This window comes from Carassius auratus, chromosome 24 (assembly GCF_003368295.1).
Source record: "Carassius auratus strain Wakin chromosome 24, ASM336829v1, whole genome shotgun sequence".
Lineage (NCBI taxonomy): Eukaryota > Metazoa > Chordata > Actinopteri > Cypriniformes > Cyprinidae > Carassius > Carassius auratus.
Window position 1 is genome coordinate 6,880,136 of NC_039266.1, and position 15,661 is coordinate 6,895,796.

The following is a 15,661-nucleotide window of genomic DNA, read 5'->3' on the forward strand; positions in this document are numbered from 1 at the left end:
AGCAGAGTTCCTGTTGATTTTAGTTGGCGTTATTTTCCTACAGTATTGATGAGTCATTGTCCAAAGCCTCCGTAAATTCCAGTTAAACGGGGAGCGAGGGAGGGGGAGTATGGCTGCGGATCGCAGAGCGGCTGCTATTAGCTGTTAATTCTAAAACAAATTATGCAATTAGCTCCCCCATTAGAATGTAGGCCATGCAAGAGGTCGACGCAACCTTCACTTGATCTACTCCTCAGTCGAGACGAAAAAAAAAAAAAGAAGAAGCCTATTATATGCTAGAATGTTAGCCTCAGTACAGCAGATCTCAATAGCTCCACACCAACTGCCTTTTATTTATAGGATTTTCCATAATGAAGTTTCAGTGGTATTCGTGTCTTAAACAAAGAGGAAAATTGTCTGCTCGTCTGAGATAATATTGTCAAGGGAACTACATAGGCTGTGAATTTCTTCAGTCAGCCCCTGAGAGGAGAGGTGAGGATTTCAAGGTGTTTGTGAAAACACCACTCTCAATAAACTGTGTATTAATTACTAAATAGAAACCATTACCTCAGTGGAAACTCTTTGTCTTCAATTATGTCATCCTGTTATTTGTTCTCCTGATTCCATTTCTATGCTGTGAGCGGTTTGATGTTTTTATTTCCTGGAGTTCAAGCGTCTGTTTGCTTATCCTCATTTAAAACGCAGACTAACAGTCGTGTTGTAATTGTAGTTCTGTTCCAAACGTTTGTGAGCTGTATCACAGTGTTTTAAATCAACACAAATCAACTGATACGGTGTATCAACTGTTCTACACTGACGGCCACTTTCTTAACACGCATCAAACAAATAAATTAAAGTTCATTCCAGTAAGAGTTTGGTGTTAAATTGTTTTGCTAGGCTAACAACTTGATACAATAATACAGTTCATTTGAATGAATTTTGGCTGTTATTTATTTTATTAGTATAATGCTATATAATAAATAATAATAAATACTATTTTTGCAGTATGTAGTATGCAAACTATGCACAGTTTTTCACTCATTATGTGATTAGATTTTCATTATTTTCACACTGGCGTTTAAAATGTTGCATTATGTATTCTGTTTCACATACTTTTTTTTTTTTTTTACTAAAACGATCAGCATTAATTTAAATAAAGCAAAAATTACATAATACCAATAGTAATAATAACAACAACAATAATGTAGTAGTAGTTTATATTTAAATGAAAACTAGAACTAATGTTTTATATCACTTCGACTAAAAGTAGGTTTATATATATATATATATATATATATATATTCTCAAATAAGGCAGAAACTCAGGAAAAAAAAGGAAAAAAAAAACATCTAAATAAAAGGCAATTCAAAAATATTAGTCAAAACTGTAATAGTATATGAATAATACTGAAATAAAACTGTAAGTGAGTTTTCGGTTTCGAATATTGTGATTATTGTCTACCTTTTGGAACAATCTCTGTGTCACACAAGCAAATCACTAAAGTTTGGAACTGAACTGATGAATAATAAATTTAGCCATTATTGCTCATTGAGTTTGGATGTTTTCTTTTTTTATGTTGATAGTGTGAATTTTTAATTTCTTGCTGCAGTTTCATGTGAAAGCACATTGTTTGTACGATTGTGGCTCCAAAAACACTTTTAAATGACCACTTTAGAATCGGCGATATGTTATTATTTTTTGCAAAAACCTGAAAAATGCTTCCATACAGCTAACTGTGTAAAGGTCTGCTCGATAGGGTTTAAGCCAACATGGCTGGAGTAATGAGCTGGGATGTTATCTGTCCCCACCAGAGAGGTAAATACCGCTCTTATCTTGAAATGTTTAGCCACATGTTTAAATCAATGCCAAAAGGGCAGACAAAAAAAAATACATGAACAGTTGAACACGCACACACTTGCAGCACACTTTATGCAATACACTTTTCACAGCCATGTGAAGTCAAAATTTTTTGTTTTTGTTTTTGAGTTTAGTACTACCAGGTTTCTGCCAAACATCAGGTCTCAGAAACCTAAACATATTCATCTAGAAAGGTTAATGTGTGTAGAGCATTAATACTCAATTCTGGTCCTGCCTGTTTATATAAACAAAGTTCTGTTATTAAGAGATTGGGAACATCTGGTATAGAGATAAAATGAATAGTTTATTCAAAACATTTTTCACTTCAGAGGATTCATTGGTTTAGCAAGTGATGAAATTCAAAATTTATCCAAATCTGTTCTGATGGAAAAGTAAACTCAGTGTGGCCTTAGGGTTAGTAAATATTAAGGAAATTTTCATTGTTGGGTGAACCAGTGCTTAAAGTTAATCTTATCTTAATTGTCAAATAACAAATCAGCTACAAGTCATGTGATTGCCAAATGCAGTGTGTCTTAGAATAACATCCAAATCTAAAATCACAAAAAATCTGTAAGGTCCATAGAGGTCTTTTTAAAAATAATTGTTTGCATTTTATATATATATATATATATATATAAAAAAATAATCAAAACCCCAATTCCTCATATTTTAGCCATTTGCTTACAGCCACATGATTATCCAAAGCTCTTTCTAAGACACGGAGTGCATGAATAGCTGAAGTAATGGTACTGACCTCTCATTGTATTGTTTTGGGTGATAAAATGCCGGCTGATAAATGAGACCTAGTAATTGGATTATGATAAAAAGGTTTTCAGATTGCGGAATGAATGGCCATTTGAAATTGCATTAACGTTCCTGACGAGAGGAGAAGGTAATGGTGAAATCCGTGTCTATTCACACTTTTGTTCTAGCCCCTGAGTCAAAGGGTGTGCGTTAAAAGGAGACTTCCCTTGCTTATTGCTAATGTAATTATCAGTGTGACCGTTGCATACATGAATTATGTAAAAGTGGCTGAATATTGTAAAAGCAGTTTTTGTGGCCTTTCGGAAAAGAAGAACATTACCGCAGAGTCCTTTAGCTCTGGCAACTTCTTTGTTCCTCATTATTGTGGCATAAAGGCTTTCATTCGGACCTTATTCTTCTTGTGATGGCTTTTTTTTTGGCCTTTACAATTTTTAGAATTTTTATAAGGCCTGCGATGAAATTACTTGCATGTCTAAATCACTTTTATAGTGACAGAGTATTTTTTTTTTTTTGAAACATTTTTTAAACCTTTTCCTTGAGGACAAATCACATTTAGTCCCTGATTTACATAAGGTATATATTTTATATTTCTAAATTCTTTCATCATACAGATGCACAGAATAATATGCATTTATTTATTTTGCAAATGTATTCAAAATATGGAATTGTGTCTATGCAAATGTATGTAAAGAGAAATCATTTCATATAGTCATCAATGCAGTTGTGAGGATTTAGTAAACATTCACGTAAGCTGTCGGTTTAATATTTGGCACACGCACAAGTGATTGTGTTCAGTTGTATATAGTATAGAACAGTGCTACATATTTGTAGGAAATGCGCCTTTGAAATTCATGTGCAATTTCTAAGATTGCACAAGTAAATTAGTAGCCTTTATTTGGGATCTTAGTAAATCAGGTGCATTTTGGTATTTGTAGTGGAATAATAAGAACTGAAATCATTACTGATGGACATTTACTTTGTGCTCTGTTAAATATTCCCTTCAGCTGAAATTGATTTAGAAGGAATGTTGTTTTCGATTTTAACATTGGCATTATTTACTTGATTTTTGATTACCTATTTGGTGAAACGGCACAGATGTTTCACCCTCCTCCACCTCCTAAAAGCTGAACAGATGATGTGCTTCCTCAAGCTTGTTTTTTTCTGCTCTATACAGCTGGAGAGAGGAGAAGCCAGACAGAATGAAGAATGAGGTGGACGGTGGAGAAAAAAAAAAAAAAAAAATATATATATATATATATATATATATATATATATATATATTTTATACAGTATATATTTACTGTATATTTAAGTCTAGTTGCTTCTTTGATAGATTTAAATATAAAGTTTGATTAATGGGACTTAAAAAAACTACTTTTAGCACAGGTATGTTAGTACTTTTGTTAAAGCCACAGACTACCAATACAAATTAATTATCTGCAATAAATATGAGCACGTTTCTTTCTTTTTTTTATTCATTTCCATTATTGATTTTTTAATAATCTGTTTCAAAATTTGAGAAACCATTTTCATGTTTAGTACAGTATATGTTGCTTGTTCCAAAACTCAGTTATCTACCAAGACAACATTTAAAGCCAGTGTAGGCATTTTCCTTGCTGTTCCAAAAAAGAAATAATAATAATAATAATAATAATAATATATATATACAACAACGTGTGGAAACGGCAATTTATGTATTCAGATTTTTTTTTATTATTATTTATTTGTGGAGCTAGAAGTATTATATATATATATATGAATACATAAATTGCTGTTGCCACACGTTGTTGTAAGAATTAAATAACTAATCAACTATTTCCCAAAACTGTAGTAACTCTGTTGCACTTCATTTGAACTGTGTTGGTTAGGCAATACAAGTCTTTCATTAACAACACTGTCACGTGCATGATTCAGTTCCAGATGTTTGACTTTGTCACAGGTTTCTTCTTCTGTCACACTCAAAGGTTCTAATGTACTTTCTTCAAAAGCTGCTTTCATTCTCTCGACAAGCTAAACCATGTAGGATGATATCTGTAGATATGGAATGATTGATATAGATTAAAATGTGTGTTAGATCGCTTATTTTGCCCAGGAGTGTGATCTATGTCCATATGCTCTTCTAATAAGAAACTATGCTTTCAACCACAGGTCTAGAACTGTAGACCCAGTCACAATTTGTGATGCTGTTTGCAAATGTTTTTCTGATTTATGGTTGCAGGAAACTCAGAATCTTTGTCCTAACGATAGAACATATGACCATTACTGCTGATACTTTTGGAAAATGCAGCCCAGGTGAACTACTGAAATGGATAATCTTGAGTAGGTTGAGCGTCAGCAGTTTGATTCTTAGTTGATTCAAGTTTTTTTTTTTCATCATGTAGTTCCCTCATACACTTCAGTTGAGTAATAGTTTTTTTTTTTTTTTCAGTCAGGATTCTGTCTTAGAAGGCTGCTGTACATGTAGACAGTAACAGCGAATCAGCTAACTATGTTTTGGACCATAGCTTCTATTTAAACTTGTTTTTCTACTTTTCTATGTGTACTGTTAACCAAGATTTCCTCTAGGCTGAAAACTAGCAGTCTAGCATTTGGAAATTCACCTGTAAAATGCCCGTGGATGTCTACCAACACCAGAGATACTAGATATGCTGCTTGTTACTGGAGAGTAGCGTTACATTACCTAGGTGGCAAGCCAGTGGTGGACCGGCAGAGTCTGGAGGTTGCAAATCAACCCTTAGCTTCCTAAAGAATTGTTTCCAGTGTAAGCTTCAGGGAAAACTCTGTGGTTGCTCAGGTGTTTCAGTTTTCTGGATCCCACACGTATGCCATGCCCTTTTCCTCTGCTACCAGTGTTTGTTCTTCACACCGCTTGAGTCCCATCTGATCCTACCATTAAAACGCTGACCTGAGTGGATGAATAATCACTCGGTGCCAATTATCTTTACACACTGGCAGTTAATATTCACTCCCCTGTCTGCGCTCCTGCATGTTGCTTCCGATAAAAGGCATGTTTGTTTAGCGTCTCTGTATATTCACACCTCCATCACCCTCCTCCTCTTACACACAGCTGTGCAAGAAGTGCTCGGTGCCCAGAAACGAGCTTCTTTCTACCTGAACGTCTCCTCTAACAAGCGTATGCTTCGAGAACCGGCGACCGGGAGTAAGAGGAAAAGGCTGTAACATGCTGTTAACAATTACTCCGAGAATTATTGTGAATCTCATTAGACTCAAGCTGCACCTTTTAACCTTGTTAGCTGTGCTAGAATGAACACTGGCCCCAGAATGCATGTTGGGTAATTAAAGGTTGGATCAGGTGGCAGCTAGGCCGAGATCTCTGAGCTGCAGTCGCAATTGAAATACAGATTGTGCATCTGGCTCATAATAATGATACGGCATCTTAAAACAGGATAAAACTTTGCTATTTTGGGATATTTTTGTCGGATGAGGAACTGCTTCACTGGAGCCGTTGAAACATGCCGTTGAAACAGGCTTATCTGTGCAAAGGTTAATGAGGAGCGGTGTGGTGTTGGTAAGTAAGACACAACAAAAGCTCTGTCGTTCATATCACCGAGCGCACATGCCATGGAAGAGCTGCAGGCATCGTCAGGCACACTGAGAAACACTGATATGATTCCTGTCTCTCCAAAAGCATCTTCAGTTTGCCTAATTACTTTTCTGCTACTTCAAGTATGCTGGTTTATGATGGAACCATTATTGTTCCGTGACTGTTCTTGATGATAGCCGTGATACAGAATTCAGGCATTTTAAGTGCATGTGAAACGAGTTTCGCAGTTTCCTAACCAGGCACGACATAACTAGTTTACAGCAAAAGTGATTTGTTTGTTTACGCTGAAAACAAAAATGCTGTGCAGTGAAACACAGTTACAGCCAGCAGGAACTTTTTTGGATGTTTAAGTGTTATACAAAGTTAGGTTTTGCACTAAAAAGATTTCACTGTGGGCAAGTCATGACATGTGTCGGACTCAATAGCTGCGTACAAATTCAGCTGCAGCATCCATTGAAGGCCGCAAAGAATAGAGAATTGTTATTGTCGCCTAGCAGCTGTGACATCTGCCATTGACGAGCAGCAGTAATGGACATAATTTGTAACCATCTAAATAACGAAACCGCATTCACAACCCGTCTAAATAAGTTCACCTTGGTCCCTTTATTTACATAATAAAAAGTATTAAAAATAAATAAAATAAATCTATAAAATTACATCTTAATCATCACTTAAACTGAATGCTAATTGTTGTTTACTCATGGCTAGGTTAATGCTAGTATACTAGTACTGTATACTATAATGTTAGTATATAAAATTTGCTCCTGTGAAATCTGAATTGGTATTGTTTATTTATATGTCAATGTCCCTTTCAAGGAATGTGGGTTCACTCTGCCGCCATATTTGCAATGCCCTCTGGGCAGCTCAAACAAGACCAAGTCCTATCTAGATGAATGGGGGAATCCTGAAATCTCAAAAACTGCTCGCTGGACTTGTGATTTAAATCACATATTTCAAATCTGCAACAAAATCTTAAATTAATTGCAATGTGAATGTTGTTTCTTATGCTCAAATTGTGTCCGAAAGCTTATTTTTCAGGCTAGACCAGCCAACACACATGCGCAGGTACAACGCGCTTATGATTGTGCATGCCCATCGGCTACTCTAGCCAGCGGTTTCTACGGGAACCGAAGCTTCTAACTGCGCGTTGCAGATTCTCCCATTCATAAGCAGTGTTGGGGGTAACGCATTACAAGTAACGCGTTATGTAATCAGATTACTTTTTCAAGTATCTAGTAAACTAATTCATTACTTTTTAATTTACAAGAAAATATCGGAGTTACTTTTTCAAAAAAGCAACGCCAGTTACTTCATTGACCCATTTATTGACTTACAAGTCTCCTGTCCCCATATTTGAAGAAATCGGAAGTCCAGAGGCATTGCGTGCTCTGTGTGAACATGTAGTTCTACGCTAAATGTGAATGTGCATTAATTCATCCTGCTCAAAAAAAAAAAAAAAAAAAACATATATACTATTCATCAAAATTAATTAAAACCATGAACTCAGAATTTGACACAAACCTGCAATAATTATGCTAAATAATGCATGTATCTAATCCCATTTTGTTAACTAATGTCTTTGCTGCTGACCTTTTGATCCAGTTCAACAATAGTATTAAATAAAATGACTTAAGATTAACTAACGATTGCATTAATTTTTTTCTTCTTATATGAAAAACTAGCAAGCCCTGCTCTTATTTAAAAAGTAGCGCAAAAGTAACGTTGCATAACTTTCCATGAAGTAACGAAATTAGTTACTTTTTAGGGAGTAATGCAATATTGTAATGCAATATTGTGATGCATTACTATGGGATTATTTTTCCGCCAATTGTATTGCAGTCACAGATCGAAAAATAATGTGCATAAATAAAATATTAAAAACACGTGTACAATAACGCACAAAACCGAATTTTTTAAATAACATAAAATAAAATAACATAATACACAAAGGGAATGTTTCTGTCACCCACTAACAAAATATTTATGACTTATTAGCTGTCATGACTCTATAGCTGTCAATCTAGAACTTGCGGCCAATAGTGACACTGAAGCCTCCCCTTATTTACATGAAACTCAAACTGCAACTTTTAGAAACCTGATTTTGCTTGAGATTTGGAAAATGTTGAATTCATGTTTCCGTTCTGTGCAATAGAATTTTAAATGCGTTTACATTTTTGATTATTTTTTGATCCATGACTGCGCTTTTTGTTATTTAAAAAAACTGCATTTGTTTTTCGGTTTTGTACGTTATTATTTTACGTGTTTTTAAATTTGATCTTTGCTTGTTATTTTTCGCTCTGTGACTGCAATACATTTGGCGGGAAATAATCCCATTAATTACCCCGACAATTTTCATAAGTATAGGAGTGAAATGTCTTTGTATTTCTATAGTGTGTGTGTGTGTGTGTGTGTGTTAGCTTTAAGGCTAATGCTAATATACACCTGAAAGTTGCTTCTCTGAAATCTATATTTGTGTTGCTTACTTGTGTGTGTTAGCTTAGGGGTTAATGTCTATATACTAAAAACTGCTCCTATGTAACGTTCAAGTCCTCCTGGTAAGTTCATATTTACATGTTGGGAAGTCATAATTATGATGACAGCCCTCACAAAAATTAACCATGGTTTCACTACATGTTTTTTTTTATTTATTTTTTTAAGACCGCAAGGTTTTAACTGTTTTTGGAGACTGAAAAACGTTTTCTTTTTTCGCTTTTCATATTTGATTCACTTTACGAAGGTGCTTTAAACTAAATCATTATATGTTCTATATTCAATACAATAAAAAAATTTTCACATGCAACTTAGCTGGTTTTATTCTAAATGAAGAAACGTATTAATGCGAAAAACTTACTGTCACTACAGACGGTCATATCTTCCATGTAAAAATTAAACAGTTTGATCGCCCCTCCCCCAATAACTCCTTCTTCTATTTAGCATTAGCAACTAATGTAAATAGCCTATTGAAATGGCTGGTAAAAAAATATCATGCCCCACTTCCTGTTTCAGTAGTAAATGCATCAACACGGCACTACTACTATAAAAGAGACATTGAGTTATTCCTTCACATAATGTGTAACTGCTGCAGGGACCATGGGATTGTTGTTTATACGTTGCTGTTATGAGTGTAAGAGAGAATTGTGGTTAATACATTTGTGCTGTACATTTATATAGAAAGGAAATCATAGTTTTTGTTTTGGACTGTGTGGTAGGTTATCCTTTTTAGGCAATCATAACTTGGCAAAAACAATCCGACTCAAATTAAACCGTGAAAATAAAAGTGGATCCTGAATTATCTGGGCGAGGGAAGTGGGCTGTGCCGTGTCATACAGTCCGAAGAACTATATTGAGTTTGGGAAGGGTAAAATTAGAGTCATATGTGTCACAGGCAGGGACAGATTGCTGTAGCCCAAGCATGTTGTTGGGTGTTTTTCATGCTTGGCAGTTGCCTGTGTCGCGGCGGCCAGCAGGCGAGAGCTGAACGCTAATTGAAGCGGAGGAAGTGGTTTGCTCAGGGGCCATGCCTCAGTCCCCAGCACCTCCATTGCTTTGCTCTGCTCCCCTGGGGGGCGTGAAATTGTTTTATGTGTCCCTGTCATTGCAGAGCTGGAAGCACCACAACTACGCACACATACATACTCATTTACACCATTATAAGCACTGTGTCATATGCCTACCAGGCATACACAGCTATCTGCCTTTGAGACTAGGCATAGCCCATTATGTGCACCGAGGGTGGGTAATATTGTCCTTTTTATCACCTTTAATTGAGCCGTGTGAAATAGGAGATTTCTGTATGTGGTCAGAATCAAGGTTAGAGCAATTATTAGAACAATTAGCCCCTTCCGATCAACTGGTTCTGCTCTTTTACACTTTAAAGAGTAATAAAGCTGACTGAGCTTTTTGAAAAAGTACCTGATTTGATTTAAAATGTTGTCAATATATGTTTTTAAATGGTATATTTATGTATATACATGTATGCATGTATTTAAACGATACATTTATACATTTAGTTTTTAATTCATCAAGGACATATTACATTGATCAAAAGTAGCTGTTCTTCAGACCAGAAGTTCATCAAATAATCCTAAAAAATAAAATATTACACTTTCCATAATAATATTAAACCATTCAACTGTTTTAACGTGTAATAACAAATTTTTCTTGATTAGTAAATCAGCATATAAGAAAGATTTCTGAAGGATCGCATGTCACTACAGACTAGAGTAGTCATGTAGACATTTAAAACCGAAAACAGGTACAATATTACTGTTTATATTTATTTATTTTGCCTTGGTGACAACTTGATAAGAAACGTAAAAATCTTGCCAACCTCAAACTTTTGGAAGGTTGTTTAGAGTATACCTTAAAGTTCATTAAACATATATAAGTACACACTGCGTATCTGCAAACAAAATTATTCATAGCGATGTTGCTTTTTGATTCTTCACTGTCTGCACTTACTGACAAAAAACATTTTGTTTTAATGCCTGGTATGGCGTAGATTTCCCATTTGGCCTGTGGAAGTGCTGGTCTACCCATTAAACTTTCTAAATGGCCCATGTGAGTTTTAGACTTCAAACTTTTCTTAACTTTGCACTATTGCATAATTTGCATGTGTATGCATCATAACTCATTCTGCGTGTTTATTTGATTTTTTTTCCCCTACTTTTAGTCTGCATACAATTTTGTTGTTGTTTTTTAAGCAGTATCACTGACTGTTTCGAACATATTGAGGGCAGTGGAGCCTGGGGTAACACATTGTTGTGGGGTTTGAGAGGCGGGGGAAGTCAGTTTGGGCGTGTGGGTGCAGCGAAGGTTGGTGTGGTTGTTTGCTGGACTTGCGTCTTTTTGGCCCAGGCAAGGCAGTGAGGGAGATAAATGGTCCCCTCCACCCGCCATACTAAGTAATACGGTGGATGATAAATCGCTGCTTTCATTGACGCCAAAATTGGAATCATTGGGTCCAGGAACCAAAAAACTAGGAATGGCCCTTTCGCTAGCACATAGTCATCTGTTAAAGTGCCATACCTGAGGCCACACAGGGTAGTCCCTCCTCAGCCTCTCACTTAGATTAATGATAGGAAATGAGTCTGGGAATAGGGACCTTCTTAAGACACAGCCTCTCCGTGTTTATCATGAACCCTGGCCTCTTGCTTTACACTAAAAGCTTTGCTGGGGGGAAAAAGATCCCTAGATGTTTATCTTTTTCCGGTATCAAAGGAAAGATTGGTACAATCGGCAGTGTAAGCTTCGGCACTGTCAAATAAGAAACGTGTAAAACAAATCCCTGTCTGCACGGAATGACTTGTTCAGCTAATGAGATTTACTAATTACATCACAACACCAAAATGTAACCTTTTCCAGTCAGTAACCCTTAACCTGCAACTACTGCAGCATGCATTAGAAAGAAGTGCTGTAGTACAGACCAGCTCACTGAAACCTGATTCCAGGCTTAAGTCTGAGTCAAGACCTGATAATGAAAATATATCTCTTTAAATAGCAGATCCCCAATTATCTGTGATATCCTGGTAATCAGATATAACTGAGCCCCTTGTTACCCCTACTAAATAATTTAATAAATAAATGGAAACCAGCATCAGCTGTTTTATGGTCTTAACTGATTTAAGATGGTCTTAGCTGGTTTAACCTAGTCTTCAACCAATGTCAAGGTGTGTTCAGCTAGTTCAGATTGTTGATTAAAAACTCATCTAAAACCACCCAAAAGAAAAGTCTGAACCACTTGGGCTGGTTTAGTGTTAAAGTAGTTGTTGTTGTTGTTGTTGTTGTTGTTTTTTAGTTGATTTATATAATGTTTTGCACATTTTGTCATCTGCCAGATGAATATCATCTTGGTTTGTATGTACACAATGTAAAAAAAAAAAAAAAACAGTGTGTACTTAAACCCACATATATTTTTTTTCATTTGGCAGATGATAAAATAAACCAACACTTTTTCGGACACTTTTTGTGCTCCATTACACCTCTTCAATCTTAACTAATTTTACAGACTTGCTCAAAACAGTTAACACAAAGAAACCGCTTGGGCTGGTTTAAACTTTCAACAGAGACTTTGGGATTGGCTATTTTGACATGGACCATTAAAGTGGTCATATGATGCAATTTAAATTTTTCTTTATTCTCACTGTTGCCGCCGGCGCAATGTAATGGATATGCTGTTTCATTGTGAAAGGAGGGCAATTCCAACTTAGCAAAAACAGTCTGGCGCCTTTGACCCATAGCCTGTAAGTATGTTTTCATATTTAAAGGATTTGCCACTCATGATTTAAACGTGAGTTTGTTGCAGAGAGTGGAGTAGCACTTATTGTTTGTCGTTTCTCAGATCACAATTGCAGAAATAGTTATGTTTGTTGCGCGATACGCAGCGCAACACACATAAAAATACAGTACAAAAATACAAGTCATTATAATTAGTTATGTCCCCACTGGATGCAACAAATGCCTCATTTGTTAAGGGTTTTATTGGTTTTGTCTCATCGGACCAGGACACAGCATCACAGTATGGCAAGGGGCTTAAAATTTCTGTCACACGCTTGAGGGATTCGGCCAATCACAACGCACTGGATAGCTGGCCAATCAGCATGCACCTTGCTTTTCAGAATGATGGGCTTTTGAAAAATTATGCATTTCAGAAAGGCGAGACAGAGGAGGAACCCTAATGTACAAAATATGCAAAATGTATTTTATTTACCTTTACAGCATTAAACCAAATACTTAAAATAATGTTCTTTTTAGCAATGCCCCTTTAAGCAACCACCTGACAATTACCCAGCAACCCCCTCAATGTCCTAAAAACCACATAGAAATGCATACAAATACTCCACACTTCTTAGCAAGCGTAGGAATTCCCTGTTAACCAACCACAACAATAGTTTTGTATATCTAGTTTCTAGAGTCAAATGACCTTCTTTCTTTTTTTTTTTTTTCTTCAGAAAGTATAAAAGTCTAGTTTATTTTATCTGTTCTAAATAAATGTATGAGAAACAGAAGGTCATGGTGACTGTTTAACACAATGTTAATACACTTCCTACAATTCTGGCTCAAAGAAAACACAATGAAAGCAAATTGGCGAGCACCAGCATTAATGTGAAGTTGAAACACTTGTCAATGATTATGGACCCAATGTTGGAGAATTATGATTATTACTCATTTGCCACTGTTTTATGTGGAGACTGCTCATTTGCATATTTTACCCGGGTGTAACAATCAGTGGAATGGGATTATCTCAGCAAACATGGAAATTCCTGTAATTAATTTTCTCCTAGCAAAACATCCTCTTTGGAAATGTAACTTTTGCCATCACACACACACGCATGCACAAAAAAAAAAAAAAAAAACCTGTGTCGTTGTTGCCCTTTCTAATGTTCCTCTGTTTTCCTTGTGGTTTTAAAAAGCAAACGTACAATTAATGATTTAACGTAAGTAAATGTTTGTTTGTAATGCTCCATCACAAAAACATTATTTCTACAGTTATCAAAAAATACAGAGCATAAACCGATATTATTTAACTAGTAGTCAGGCCTGTTTAATTCTAAATTATCATATTGTAATATTTTGTGCTTGATCCTCTCTTAATTGGACGTTTATTGACTGAACAGTAGTCATTTGTGTAAATCGGTGGTTGTTGGAGGTATGCTTGCAGAAGCAATACAAACATAAATGATCATACTCTTGTGAGGAGGTCGAGAGGTGCAGAGCACCATAAATCATGCTTAAGGGTTAACGAGACCCCTGACTGTTGTTTGATAAGGATCACACCGTCACAGTGAGTAGCATCAACTTATTGTATCTTTTTACTTAACCTCTCTGTTTCAGTCCCCAGTAAATGAGCACATACATTTGTCAGGCATGACAGAATGCTTTCAGCACAGTCAAACTCAATGCATCACTGAACACATAATGCATTATCAAGCAACACTTGTGTGAGAACACAACATTCCTCCTATGGGGTTTCAAACATGAAATGTTGAGGAAAAAGTCCCTGTAAGTACCCTGGGCGAGAATGAATGTTAACCGGCTGTGGAGAAACACGGGGATTAGGCTAGGGATGGGAAGATTCCCTGATTTGCTCGATGCATCGGCATAAAAAGTTAACGATGCGATTAGGGATGTCAACGATTAATCGATGATCGATTAATTGTCGATAAGAGATGCAATCGATTAAGGCTATCGATGGTCGGTTAACCGATTCAATGTTGGGCTGCGTGCGGCTCATGCGCACTCAACACGTGCGAGCGGCTGTGAGTGACGGTGACGATATATAAAAGCATCATCATTCATTCACAATGTACAAATTAAGCTTTTAATGTGATTTAAACTTTAAACTACATTAAAAGAGAAACAACATAAAAGTTCTTCAACATTAAATGCAATAGAAATGTAGTTACTAATCATTTCATCAGATAACTGTTTTATATCGTGCGCTTTGCAGGGCTGCGGGACACAGTGACAGGACAGGTAGTCTATTCATTTCTACAACTTGTTAATTCATTCCTACAAATTATTAATGTGGCAATTGTCCATGTTTCATTAATTTTGTTCCCTAAATAACCCATGATTTAAGTGAAATAAGGGAACAAATTAATAAATCGAACGAATTCTTAATTCATGAAATCTTTAATTTCCCTTCCCATGTTTACCACAGTAAGAGATGCGAAAACAGTTGTTAAAAGCGAAAGATAATAAAATAAACCTGGGAAATTAGAGGGTTAGACTATGAAGATTTAGGAAAAGAAACAATGCCTAAATATACTGAATTTGTGGAAATTCGTGACCAACCGGCAAACCAGAACAAAGCCGCGTAAATGAAGACTATGGGGTCCAAAAGCATGGTCGCGATCTAACATTTTCCAGTTAACCTATTATTCCTCTAATAAACAAAGCTTTTATACCACACTTGTCATAATCAGATCTTATCATTTCTAAATAAATAATTGCTGGATTCAAAACAGCGATTAATAGGCGCTGTGACCGACACATTCCTGGAGCATTCAGTTTAAATAGACCGTAGTATACCGGTCCTGTCTGCTGTTATGCCAAGGACGTTTTTGCTCATATGAAGAGGATCATCTTTTCCGTCTATATGCGAATGCGTGTTAAGTACAAGCCTAGTTTACATTATAAATAATAGTTTAACATTCAAATACATTGCGAATATGGAAACATTTCGATTTGTGCCGAATGAGACATGAGCAATAACCTCCAAATAAATCTAGCCAAAGCCGCGCTCGCTCATCCTCGTGTGCACGCATGCACTGTCACGATCTAATGCGCTGTATGCCGGATTTTTAAAAATCTGGGACAGATTTCTAGGACAGAATCCAGCAGGATCAAATTAATGTGAGCAACTGTGTTTTGGTGCAGCAGCGCCGATGTAGTTCACTTAATGTGCAGCGCAGTCACACGCGCTCCACTTTTCGGATAATTTTATACAATAATGTCAGTTGAAAACATTGCAATTGTGCTTTAAAATACAAC

At 36.1% G+C, this 15,661-nt stretch overlaps 1 protein-coding gene across 1 annotated transcript in view; it reads left to right on the forward strand.

The window, feature by feature from the left end:
• adarb2 (adenosine deaminase RNA specific B2 (inactive)) overlaps nt 1–15,661 on the forward strand; it is a 158,419-nt gene that overhangs the window by 70,865 nt on the left and 71,893 nt on the right. The window lies entirely within an intron of this gene.